Source organism: Varanus komodoensis, unplaced genomic scaffold (genome assembly GCF_004798865.1).
Source record: "Varanus komodoensis strain SLA01 unplaced genomic scaffold, ASM479886v1 scaffold37, whole genome shotgun sequence".
Lineage (NCBI taxonomy): Eukaryota > Metazoa > Chordata > Lepidosauria > Squamata > Varanidae > Varanus > Varanus komodoensis.
The window spans coordinates 4,805,548-4,817,536 of record NW_025335889.1 but is presented as its reverse complement, the minus strand read 5'-3'; the positions used below and the strand labels follow the sequence as shown (position 1 = coordinate 4,817,536).

Genomic DNA, 11,989 nt, shown 5'->3' with positions numbered 1-11,989 from the left:
CTTCTAGGAAAGACATGTGCAATTGCCTTACCTCGTTCACAGAATTCTTCTTAATGAGTCAGACTCTTGCTCACTATTGTCAACACTGCCTGGCAGTGGAAGTCCAGTGTTTCACGCAGGAACATTTCCAGCCCTATTTGGAGAGGTCAGGAATTAAAAAATGGGAACTTGCTGTACCATTGAGCCACAGTTGCTTCATAATTGGGGGTGGGGGTGGGGGTGGGAGCTCTAATGACATCCATTTCTAATCTTCCCATTTTTTTTCAGCGTTTCTTCCTTTTTTTTTTTCTAGTTTGGTGAAAAATCCATTAAGGAAGAAAAGGTGCAATGGTTGCAGAATGCCTTCAGAAAATGCGAAGATGACTCCATTTGGAAGTGCATTGACATTAGAAAGAAAGCCTTCTGAGAAGGAGAATTTGGATAAGGAGACTTAGTAGGTTCTTTTAGTCTCATCCTCTCCTTGGCCTTGGATAGGGAAGGAAGGAGCCTCAAAGGGGCTCTAGAAATAATACCAAGGTGCAATATAAAGTCACGGGGACTTCCATAAGGACAGCCAAATCAGTCTTATCAGGTGACAGCTAAATCAGTCTTGTATGCGATCTCCAGTGTTTCATGCCCCCAAACTAGCCACCAAATCCTCAGTGCTACTATATGTGGATGATGCTATATTGCTATCTCAGAGTTAAAGTGGGTCTGAGAAGACAACTAAGGGCATTTTCAAATTATTTCCAGAAGGAACATCTTGAAGTGAATTACAGCAAAATCAAAGTAATGGTATTCTCAAAATGCTTTAGACTGTATAAATGGTCCTTGGATGGGGGACCAATTGAACAAGTCAGTCTTTAAATATTTTGGCATGATTTTCAGGCATCAGAAACATGGACAGCTCAAGTTTCACATACCCTAAAAATCTGGAGACAGTTTTTCTATACCAAAGGGCATAATTTTATACTGGTAGTGCTAGAAGATTATAGAGTCTAGCTGTTAGCGCAGGTACTATACGGTACTATACGGGATTTCAGTCTGGGTCAATACAAACTTAACATCAATAGAAATTGTGCAATCTAAGTTTCTTAGGCAAATATTTGCTGTACCAGGCTGTGTTCCAAATGCTTCTCCAAGGTTGGAAAGTGGTCTTCATTCACTGTCTACACAAATCTGGCTTTGGACATTTTATTTCTTGCTATGACTGAATTTAGCTCCTGCCAGTCTGCTTTCCTTTGTTATGGAGGAATCTCACAAGAGTAAGTAAATGAAAGATATTAAGTGCAAAATACATATTCTAGGATTCTCACCTGAATTTTTACTAGCCATTGGTTATGGCAAGGCAAGACATTTATTGAAGCAGCACTTGAACAATATTGAACATAAAAACAATTTGTCTGCCACTAAAATGTCATGTCCATGGTATGACTATTTTTTAACAAGTCATCCAAAATATGGGAAAGTATTTGCAAGTACTGACAGTCCCAAAATATACAAGGGCCTTGCCATGTGTGTGGCTTAAAGTCATGCTTTCAATGCTACTTGTGGGTCATTTCAGAGGAGTTCCAATACAAAATCAAATATGCCCATGTGGCGATACTGTTGATATGCTTGCCGATGTACTCCTGTTTTGCTTTTCTATAGAGATGCATGTAAAAAGTTTATTTGTCCCTTGCTTATTAAGAAACCAGGTCATCTGTCTGGCTTCTATGTATTTTTTCTTCTTGCAGACTGGGATAAACAGGTGATGACACAGTCAGATAAATTTTTAGCAGTAACAACTAGAATCAGGTCAAATATGACTTTAAAATTATAGTTTTTACAGACTTGTTTAAATTTTGGCATTGGGTGTGTGTGTGATTTATATGTGTTTTATTTATTTATTTATTTATTTAGGACATTTATTGGCCGTCCATCACTTGCATCTCTGGATGGCTTACAATATAATCTAAATCCTAGACAAAATAAATTAACTATACTACGACTGAATACATAAAATAGAATAGTTTGTTGTTTTTATTTATTTATTTATTAAAACATTTTTATGCCGCCCCATTCGCCGAAGCCTCGGGGCGGCTTACAACAATAAATTAAAATACTTACAATCTTGAATTAAAAATATAAACATTAAATTTAAAATACAAAAATACAATATAAAATATAAAATAAGCCGCCCTGTTATTTGTTGTTAGTCGCAAAGTCATGTCAGACCCATCATGACCCCATGGACAACATTCCTCCAGGCCTTCCTGTCCTCCATCATCCCCCAGTCCTCTTAAGCTCACACCAACTGCTTCATCTAGCCACCTCATCCTCTGCCGTCCCCTTCTTTTGCTATCTATTGTTCCCAGCATTAGGCTCTTCTCCAGTGAGTCCTTCTCATTAGGTGGCCAAAGTATTTGAGTTTCATCTTCAGTATCTGGCCTTCTAAAGAGCAGTCAGGGTTGATCTCCTCTAGGACTGACCGGTTTGATCGCCTTGCTGTCCAAGGGACTCGCAGGAGTCTTCTCCAGCACCACAATTCAAAGGCCTCACTTCTTCGGCGCTCAGCCTTCCTTATGATCCAGCTTTCACAGCCATTCATTGCAACTGGGAAAACCATAGCCTTGACTATACGCACTTTTGTTGGCAGGGTGATGTCTCTGCTTTTTAGTATGCTGTCTAGATTTGCCATAGCTTTCCTCTCCAGGAGCAAGTGTCTTTTAATTTCTTGGCTGCAGTGCCCGTCTGCAGTGATCTTGGAGCCCAGGAAAATAAAATCTGTCACTACTTCCATTTCTTCCCCATCTATTTGCCAGGAAGTGAGAGGACCAGATGCCATGATCTTAGTTTTCTTAATGTTGAGTTTTAAGCCAACTTTTGCACTCTCCTCCTTCACCCGCATCAAGAGGCTCTTTAGTTCCTCTTCACTTTCTGCCATTAGAGTGGCATCATCTGCATATCTAAGGTTGTTGATATTTCTTCCAGCAATCTTAATTCCAACTGGTGATTCATCTAGCCCCGCCTTTCTCATGATGTGCTCTGCATATAAATTAAATAGGCAGGGTGACAGTATACAGCCTTGCTGAACTCCTTTCTCAATTTTGAACCAATCAGTGGTTCCGTGTCCAGCTCTCACTGTTGCTTCTTGGCCCCCATATACAGTAGGTTTCTCCAGAGACAAATAAGATGGTCTGGTACTCCCATCTCTTTAAGAACATGCCACAATTTGTTGTGATCCACACAATCAAAGGCTTTAGCATAGTCAATGAAGCAGAAGTAGATGTTTTTCTGGAACTCCCTAGCTTTCTCCATGATCCAGCGTATGTTGGCAATTTGATCTCTAGTTCCTCTCCCTCTTCGAAATCCTGCCTGTACTTCTGGTAGTTTATTTATTATTTATTTATTTAAAACATTTTTATGCTGCCCCCATCGCAACAAAGCCTTGGGGCGGCTTACAACAAAAACAAAATACATAAATATAACAATTAAACAGTAAAAATATTAAAACCCGATGCATCTCGGCTTAAAAGATTTACAATCCTATAAATACAAATAAATTAACAATTAAAATGAGTTTTAAATAAAAAGGTCTTCGCCTGGCGCCAAAAAACAAATAACGACAGCGCCAGGCAGACCTCTCTGGGGAGCGCATTCCATAGATGGGGTGCCACTGCTGAGAAAGTTCTTGGTCCATATACTGCTGGAGCCTAGCTTGTAGGAGTTTGAGCATCACTTTGCTAGCATGTGAAATGAGTGCAATGGTGCGGTAGTTTGAACATTCTTTGGCATCGCCCTTCTTTGGGACGGGAATGTAAACTGACCTTTTCCAATCCTGTGGCCACTGTTGAGTTTTCCAAATTTGCTGGCATATTGAGTGTAGCACTTTTACTGCATCGTCTTTTAAGATTTTGATTAGCTTAGCTAGAATACTGTCACCTCCACTAGCTTTGTTGTTGCTCAGACTTCCTAAGGCCCATTTTAAAATATTGGTTAAATAAAAAGGTCTTGACCAGGTGCTGTAAAGCATTTACTGATGGTGCCAGGCGGACCTCTTTAGGGAGTGCATTCCATAATCGGGGCGCCACTGCAGAAGAAGCCCTCCTTCAAGTACTCTGTCTCCTGACCTCTTTCAAAGAGGGTTGAGGAGGGCCTCTGCTGCCGATCTTAGTGGGTGGGAGGGCGTATAGGCATATTTATGATCTTAGTAGGCTGATTTTACATTTTGTAATATTTATGCAAAGGCATATGGCTAATGTAAATAAAGGAATTTTTTTATTTTATTTTATTTTTTTCGATTTATATCCTGCCTTTTTCCTACAAAGGGCTCAAGGCAGCTTACATCTCCTCTGCCATCTTATCCCCACAACAGCAACCCTGTGAGGTAGGTTGGGCTGAGAGTCTGTGACTGGCCCAAAGTCACCCAGTTGGCTCCATGGCTGAGCGGGGACTAGAACCCAGGTCGCCTGAGTCCCAGTCCCATGCTCTTAACCACTACACCACACTGGAATACAACAACAACACTGGAATGTTGTTGTTGTATGTGATCTGATGGAGTAGGTCTGTTTCCCATAAATACTCAGTGCAGAAAACAAGCAAGATAGGTTTCTCTGTCACACGATCAGGCTTATTGATTTTCTATGTTTTTGTTGAAGGCCTTCACAGAAGGCTGTTCAGTTAGTGCTCCATTACTGTGCTGAACTTGCAAAGGTGATCATGTGTCCTCCTTTACAAAGGAGCAGTTTTTGTTTGAAGAGATGTCATAGAGTAGTCCTCTGTTTTCTGTTTGGAGCCATCCTCTGTTCAAATGGCTTCCTGATCCCAGTCCAGATTTTATAAAGAAGACGCTGAAGTTGCCTTTGAACAGTTAGCACCTGGAGCAGACATACAGGTCATGACTTTGGTCAGATGTATTGTATCCCGGTTCAAAAATTAGCTATTACAGTTGACTTGGGTTGTGAACTCCGCTTTGGGTGGCAACCAAGATCACAGCCATCTCCCCACCCGCCCCGAGTGGGGAGATGGCCACGATCGCAGTTGCGTTTGTGCAGGGAAGACGTGCGTGATCACAGGCACGCTCCTGCAGGAAAGATGGGTGCAATCTTGGCCATCTCCCCCCTCCCCCGCAACCAGCACAATTGCAGCCATCTCCACACCCCCCTGCCGAGTTGGGAGATGGCCACGATCGCAGTCGCATTTGTGCAGAGTACACATGCGTGATCGCGGCTGTGCTGCTCCTGTTTTTCCTGCAGGAGTGTGCCCGTGATCACGCACGTCTTCCCTACATGAACGCAACTGTGATCGTGGCCATCTCCCCACTCGGGGGGTGGGGAGATGGCCGCAATTGTGCTGGTTGCGGGGGAGGGGGGAGAGATGGCCGAGATTGCGCCCGTTTTTCCTGCAGGAGCGTGCCCATGCCAAGATTTCTTTGAGAAGCAGCACCCCAAGATAACTAACGAACAGAGTGTTGAATCTGATGAACGATACTGTGGTCTCTCATTTCTGGAGGGTTATGCAACGCAGGAAAAATAACGTGACTATAGACAGATTTTTCACCAAAATTGACCCTGCAGCTAAGAGACAAAGAAGAGAGGAAACCCCTGAAAGAAATCTCCCCAATGTCCTTATGGAGGGGGACTTTCCCTCAAAACAACACTCTCCCCCCCACTTACTGTTCTCCACTGTACAGTGCAGTACTTTGTTACTTTGTTGTTCTTTGTCACTTTGTTTCAAAATTTAAAAAAATATAGTTACAGAACGGATTAACCTTATTTACATTGAACCTTATGGGGAAATTTGACTTAGGTCACAACCAATTTGGGTCACAACCAGAGTCGTGAATAGATTAAGTTCATGAGCCAAGGTACCACTGTATTTCTAATGTGTGTGTGTACAGATCAATTAGCATATACAAAGCTGCTGCAATTCTGTGTTCGCTTTTGTCCTCCCCCTGCCTCCCTTTTTGAAAATGCATTTCCTTTTGCTTTGCTGATGCGTCAGTGGATACCCTTTGTCTTGTGTACTTCGACAATGCACAATTTCTGAAGTGATTGATCACTTTGTTGAAGTCAGCAGAAGTTATGCCCTCTAATTTAGAAGCATTTTTCTCATCAATCTAAGATCCAGCCTAAAATGGGTGAACAGAAAGCCTGGACAGCTTTCAGTAGGAAAAAAAAATGCTGGGCACACACTGATTTGGTAATATATGGAAGCTTCCCTCATAGGTTGGAAGAAGAAATTAGTGGGCATATAATCTGGAATGAAGGGTATGTGCAACAGGTTTTGGGGTCAACTTCAGGTCAGTCCTGGCTCAAATGAAACTCAGAACTCTACCTAAAGTCAAGAACAGTATAAGGAAGTAGGGGAAATCCAGCATGAAGGCTGATTAAGATGAGCAACTTCTTGTGTGATTAACAGTGGTTGTGACTTTGTTGGGAGGAAATATTGACATTTCATCATCTGGTGCATTTAACTGTGATTTTGTCTTCATGAGATGGTCTTTTACACTTCCAAATCCTTTGTTTGCTTGTTTGTTTGACCATGCTTTGCTCCAATATTTATGTATTAAGATTTATGCTTGGCGTTTAATCCCAGAAAGCACTTCCAAGGCAAAAACTAAATTAAAACAGCAACAAAAAAATTCTTATGAAAATCTGTTAAACAAAAAGGAACAAGCCTATAAAAGATCATAAATTACCCTATCTTGTCCTCCGTTGCATACATGATCTAGTGCAAGGGCTGGCAAGTTGTCCCTCCAGATGTTTTGGACTGCAAATTTCACAATCCCCAACAATTGTCCTTGCTGACTGAGGATGATGGAAATTGCATTTCGACACAGTTGAGGCACCAGATCATTTGACGCACCAGGTTGGGAAAGGCTAGCATATTGGTCTAGGACTTGAGAGACCTGTCACTGATTCCTTGCTCAACAACAGAGTTCACTGGATTCTCCTACCTTTCAACATACACAGGGTTGCTGTGAAGGGGAAAACCTGTATACCACTCTGAGCTCCATAGATATACATTCCTTAGCCACACATGGGCATCTGGAAGGCAGCACAAAAGCAGAGGAAAGGGGGAGCACAGAACGCTAAACAAAGCATGGCTAGAACTGATGCGTCTGTTGCTAGCTGGACCTGGGCAACAGAGAATGCAGGCAGGAGTGTCTCAGCCAGCAGTGGATAGTCTTTCCACAAGATTCTATGGCAGCAGCCTGGAAAACATGCTAAAACCTTGTTTGAGTTCGCACAAACAGCCAAGCCATGGTGAAACTTCAAGCCTTCTCTGGTGTTCTTCCTAGCGTGATGAAGGTCATAAGGCCTTGACATGTCTTCAAAAACTATTCTGGCACTGGAAAGTTCACCATACGACCTGCTGAATGTAATAACTTCCTTGCCATTCTTTCAGTGGAGCCCATTCAATGCAAGACCTTTCTGCCTCATTTGTTTTAAGCACAGCAAGTGTGCCACTCCTTATTTCACTGTACCAAGAGACTTTCCTCAAGTTATATGTCAATTATAGGAACATTCATTTTCCTACTCCTGTATGTTTTATTTTGTATATAGGAAAGACAGTTCTTACAGCATAGCATACTAGCTGTGATGGTTGTGTGGCTGAAAATGGTAGTTTGGGCTGTCATAGGTGATGAGTTACACAAACCTTTTTCTTATACCACTGATGTAGTGAAGCAACTGTATGACCCCCCCCCCCCCAATCTCCAAAACTGGCTGGACCATATGCTTTTTTGGTATGCTTTAATCAGCCCTTAGTTGGAGGTTGGAGGGTAATTAATTTGTGAGTAATTGTACTTCCGAGGCTTATTCTACTGTTGAGGACCCGTAGGACAGTGACAATGTCATTCAAGTCCTCCATTAACACAAATGTTATCACTTATTCCTGGGAACAAAGGCTTACACACCTAGCACCTGAAGAGATTCTCTGGAAGCTGCTGATGGCCCAGCACTACTTCCTTACTGATGGCCTTTCTCTTGCCACCATAGCTACAAAACCATTTCTTCTGGCTATGCCGCTGCTTCCTCCTCTCTTTCCCAGCAACCTGACTGCCAGAAGTGGACTTTATTAGAGTGGGAGGGGGGCAGGAAGACATAAGAGAGGATCTGGTGCCACCTGTTGTCCAGCGTAATGGCTGCTGTGGCAAGGGAGTGTGCCTATTCATGAATAGGGAGGTGGGGTAAGAACAGGAGGTGGGCATAGCGTAGGAGTTGCTTATAAGAGACAGAGGGAGACTGGAATTGCAAGGGATGGATCTTGTCTGCGAACCCGTAATGTGTGGCAAAGAAAGAGTGTGGGTTAAGCTGCTTGTTGGGCAGTGGTGTAGTCATGCCAGGACTCTCAGGGAAGCAGGACTAGCACTTTAAAAATATATTATTACCAGTGAGGAGGCTGCCATGTGTACCTCCACCAGACTTCTCTGTTCTCTCTGAGTTTGGCTGCAGCTGGTTGACCACTGGGTGCACGGAAGGCAGGACCAGACAGGCCTTTGGTCCCATTCAGCATGGCTTTTCTTCTGCTCGATCACTGGGGACAGAAGAAAAGCAAGTGTAATACTCGGTAACCTTAATAGAATGAGTTAAAATTTGGTCTTTCACATGAGAAATGTATTTAAATATTAATTTATTTTCAGCATGTATACTTTGCTTTAAAAATATCTGAGCCAGCTTATGACAAAAGTAGAACAATGCACAGTAATAATTTAAAAAATAGAGATGCAACCAAGTCTCTCACCCAAGTTCTGTAAAATGACAGGAAACAGGTTTTTGTTTTCATAGGACTGAATACTGTAACCTCCCAACACTAGAAGATATGATCAGTCCTAAATTTGAATGAGTTCCCTATTTTAGTTTGCAAATAAAGCTTGGCTGAGAGCTGGGTTGTTGTTGTTTCTTTATCTGTCTTCTATTAGCATAGGTCCTCATTAAACCTTACAATAGCCAGTATTATTATCCCTGGACTGTAGAGTGAAGTGAAGGGAAGGGAGGGGCTGAGAAAATAATATGTAATGCATTAATGTGAAATAGCTTCAACTCTGTGTTACATAATTGTTTAGCCTTCTTGTTCATACATGTTTGACACTGGATTCCCCTCTCTCCTCAGATATCTTTAAATGAATATAGGGAATGACATAACCTTCCTCAACCTGCTGACCTCCAGATGGATTAGGATCACACTTCCCATCACTCTCTTCAAGCAGTGCTCACTGATCTATCTGGCTGGGGATACTGGAAGTTGTAGGAGCACACAGCTGGAAGGCATTAGGTTGAAGAAGGAAGGCTGATCAAGAACCCCAGCTGTTTCTTACTGCCTTCTTTGAAAGTGAAATACTGTGTACGTCTACTGGCATTTCCCATTGCCTGCAAGATGTTTCTGAAAATGGTAGTTTTCAAAAGAGACAGGAAATTCTTTATGTGGATGGAATTTCATTAGTATGATCAGAGAAGATAAATGAAGTTTGGATGTTTGCATCTTTCATCCTTCTCAGAATGAGTAGGATGAAATAGATATTCAGTAGATCAAATAGATATTCCTCAGAGTGTTTTCCTCACTTGTCTTCCTTTCACTTACTTTCCTTGTCTAGATTCAGATAGTAAGTTTTAACCAGGATTCTGTTTTCTCCTAAAGATCTGCAAACATTTGTGATATGACAGTAACAATTCTTGTTTATCCTGGCATGGATCTAAACAGCAACTTAGGCTCATGCAAGGGGTTTCTACTCACCCTGTGGAATTCTAGACCAATTTTTCTGTAATCATCTGACCCACGTGCCACATTCCCAAGATGTTTTTGATTTAGAAGTGGCTTGCCTTGTGACATGGGGATCATCTCTTAAAGCAAAATATATCAAAATCCTCCTTGTATTTTGATGATGTGTTGTTAAAAACAGCACATGGAAATACTTCTAATCTAGGTTTTAAAATAAGTTATATCATCAAAGTTGCATCCCCATTTATTGTCAAGGAGAAAGTAGATTTTCTCTACCTTCATTTAAAAGTTTCGGTGTTATTAACCTAATAATTTAGACCAGGGATGGGGAGTATATGGTCCTCCAGTTGGTGATGGACTGCAATCCTCAACATCTCTCACCATTGGCTGTGACTGATGGGGACTGCAGACCAACAACATTGGGAGAGCTGTGCACTCCCATTCCTACATTGGATGTGTACCTTAAATACAAATAATTCACATTCACATGAAACAATAAACCTTGGCAGGATTTATCCTTGCTTACTATGAATGAGTGGTGTGCTGGTACATAGAACGCCTTTGTGCCTGCTTTTGTACAAGTGACTAGATCTAACCAAAAAGGGATAGCTTCTTGTGATGTCTTAACATGGGATCCTGGTTTCCTGCTCCCAAACAAACCAGGAATGTATGCCAGCTTCAAACCGCTTGTTGAATTACAAATCCTCATTTGTTTGGGAGCAACAAACCTAGATCCAGGTTCAGATGTCATGAACTTTTCACACTTTTATGAAGCAAAGGGAACAACAAATTGAGAGCAAATCAGAAATGGGCAGTAGCACAATGCTCATTCACCTTATGTCAGGAAAGCTGACTTCCTATGTGTGAAGATGGGACATTAGTTGTCATTTCCCCCATTTTATACTTGAAAAATTTAATGAAGTGCAATTTCTGCTAGGGCCCTGCAAGCTCTCATTAGAAACTGCTTGTTAGACTATTTCAGTCTATTCAATAATATCTTGGCTTGCTGGGCAAAGTGGCAAACCTTCAGTATCTAAAAGGGATAGGATGGCTTGCAGAATGGGAAATACCAATTTCCAGTTACTCTTGCTAGTAATTTTGTACTAATAAAAAGTGCAAACTCAGATTACTATAACTCCCACAGCCTCTCACAACCAGTGGCTGTGCAGGTTGGAGATAATTGGGAATTGTAACCAAACACATCTGGAGGGCACCATGTTGTGGAAAGCTGATCTAAGCAAATTTCTCACACTGAGATGGGTTCCACTAATGTCAAAGACTTAAGAGTTTAGCTCTTTATAATCCAGTATCAGGGATTACCAGTTGCCTCTATGAAATCCAGATCTGGTCTTTCAAGAAACTTCAGCTGGCCCTGAGTAACTGCAAAATTTAAACAAGATGTGGTTTTTTAAAAGTCCCTTTGTTTCAGCAGTATGGAGGGGAGAAAGGAGTGTTTGTATGATTCATACAAGTTGTGTTGACATGATAGCTCCTAGGCATCCTCTCCTGACTGCCAGAATTAAAGTTGTCTGCATGATTTAATGAGAGGTTGTGGTTGATGAAGTAGCAGAGGTGACAACTTAAGTGTAGGTGGAAGAAAACTGAGGGTGACTCCAGATATGCTTTAGTGCTCATTTGTTTCTTTAAAGCACTACTCGGCCCAGGTCTGGGATATCCGAAGAAGTGTCTGCTCCCAAGTGTTTACCACAAGTTTTGTCTACTTCTTGGTTCATTCAGCTGAGCTTTTATGACTTCTTCAAAAGCAAGCTTTTATTCTCCAAGTGTGATGGATTTTAGTCTAGTGGAGTGCCCAGTGCAGTGGCCAGGACCTTCCCTGGAACATCTTACTGTTATTATATTACACCACTGCTGAAAGAATCGCAATGGCTGCCTGTCACTGCTGAGCTGAGCGTCTTGCTGTTGATCTAGAAAATCCCTGAGTAGCTCAGGGAAAGGCTGTCTGAGAGAGCATCTTTGCCCATATAATCCAAATCATTCACTGAGGTTGACCTACTTGGCATGCCAGGTTATGCTTCATTTGGCAAAGGTACATTTTAAGGATTTTCAGAGGAGGGATGTTCCTGTGGTGGCTTTGATATTGTAGAATGACTTTGCCTTAGAGATCTGACAGCACCTATGTTGCAATTGTTTCATCAATTAGCAAAAATGTTTTTACTCATACGGGCATCCCTGGCCACTAAGTTTTAATATCAGCCTATTGATGACTGATTTTTTTGATATCCACTATATTCTTTATTGTGGTTTCATTATACAGGCCCTAGTTGGTAAATTACCTGGCTATCTT

General features: G+C 41.7%; 1 long non-coding RNA gene across 1 annotated transcript; it reads left to right on the top strand.

Moving 5' to 3' along the window:
• The first annotated feature begins 312 nt into the window (after nucleotides 1–312).
• On the top strand, nucleotides 313–10,216 carry LOC123028486. Its single transcript, XR_006415692.1, has 2 exons — nucleotides 313–433; nucleotides 9,079–10,216. It is a non-coding gene; the product is annotated as an uncharacterized LOC123028486 (long non-coding RNA).
• The last annotated feature ends 1,773 nt before the right edge of the window (nucleotides 10,217–11,989 follow it).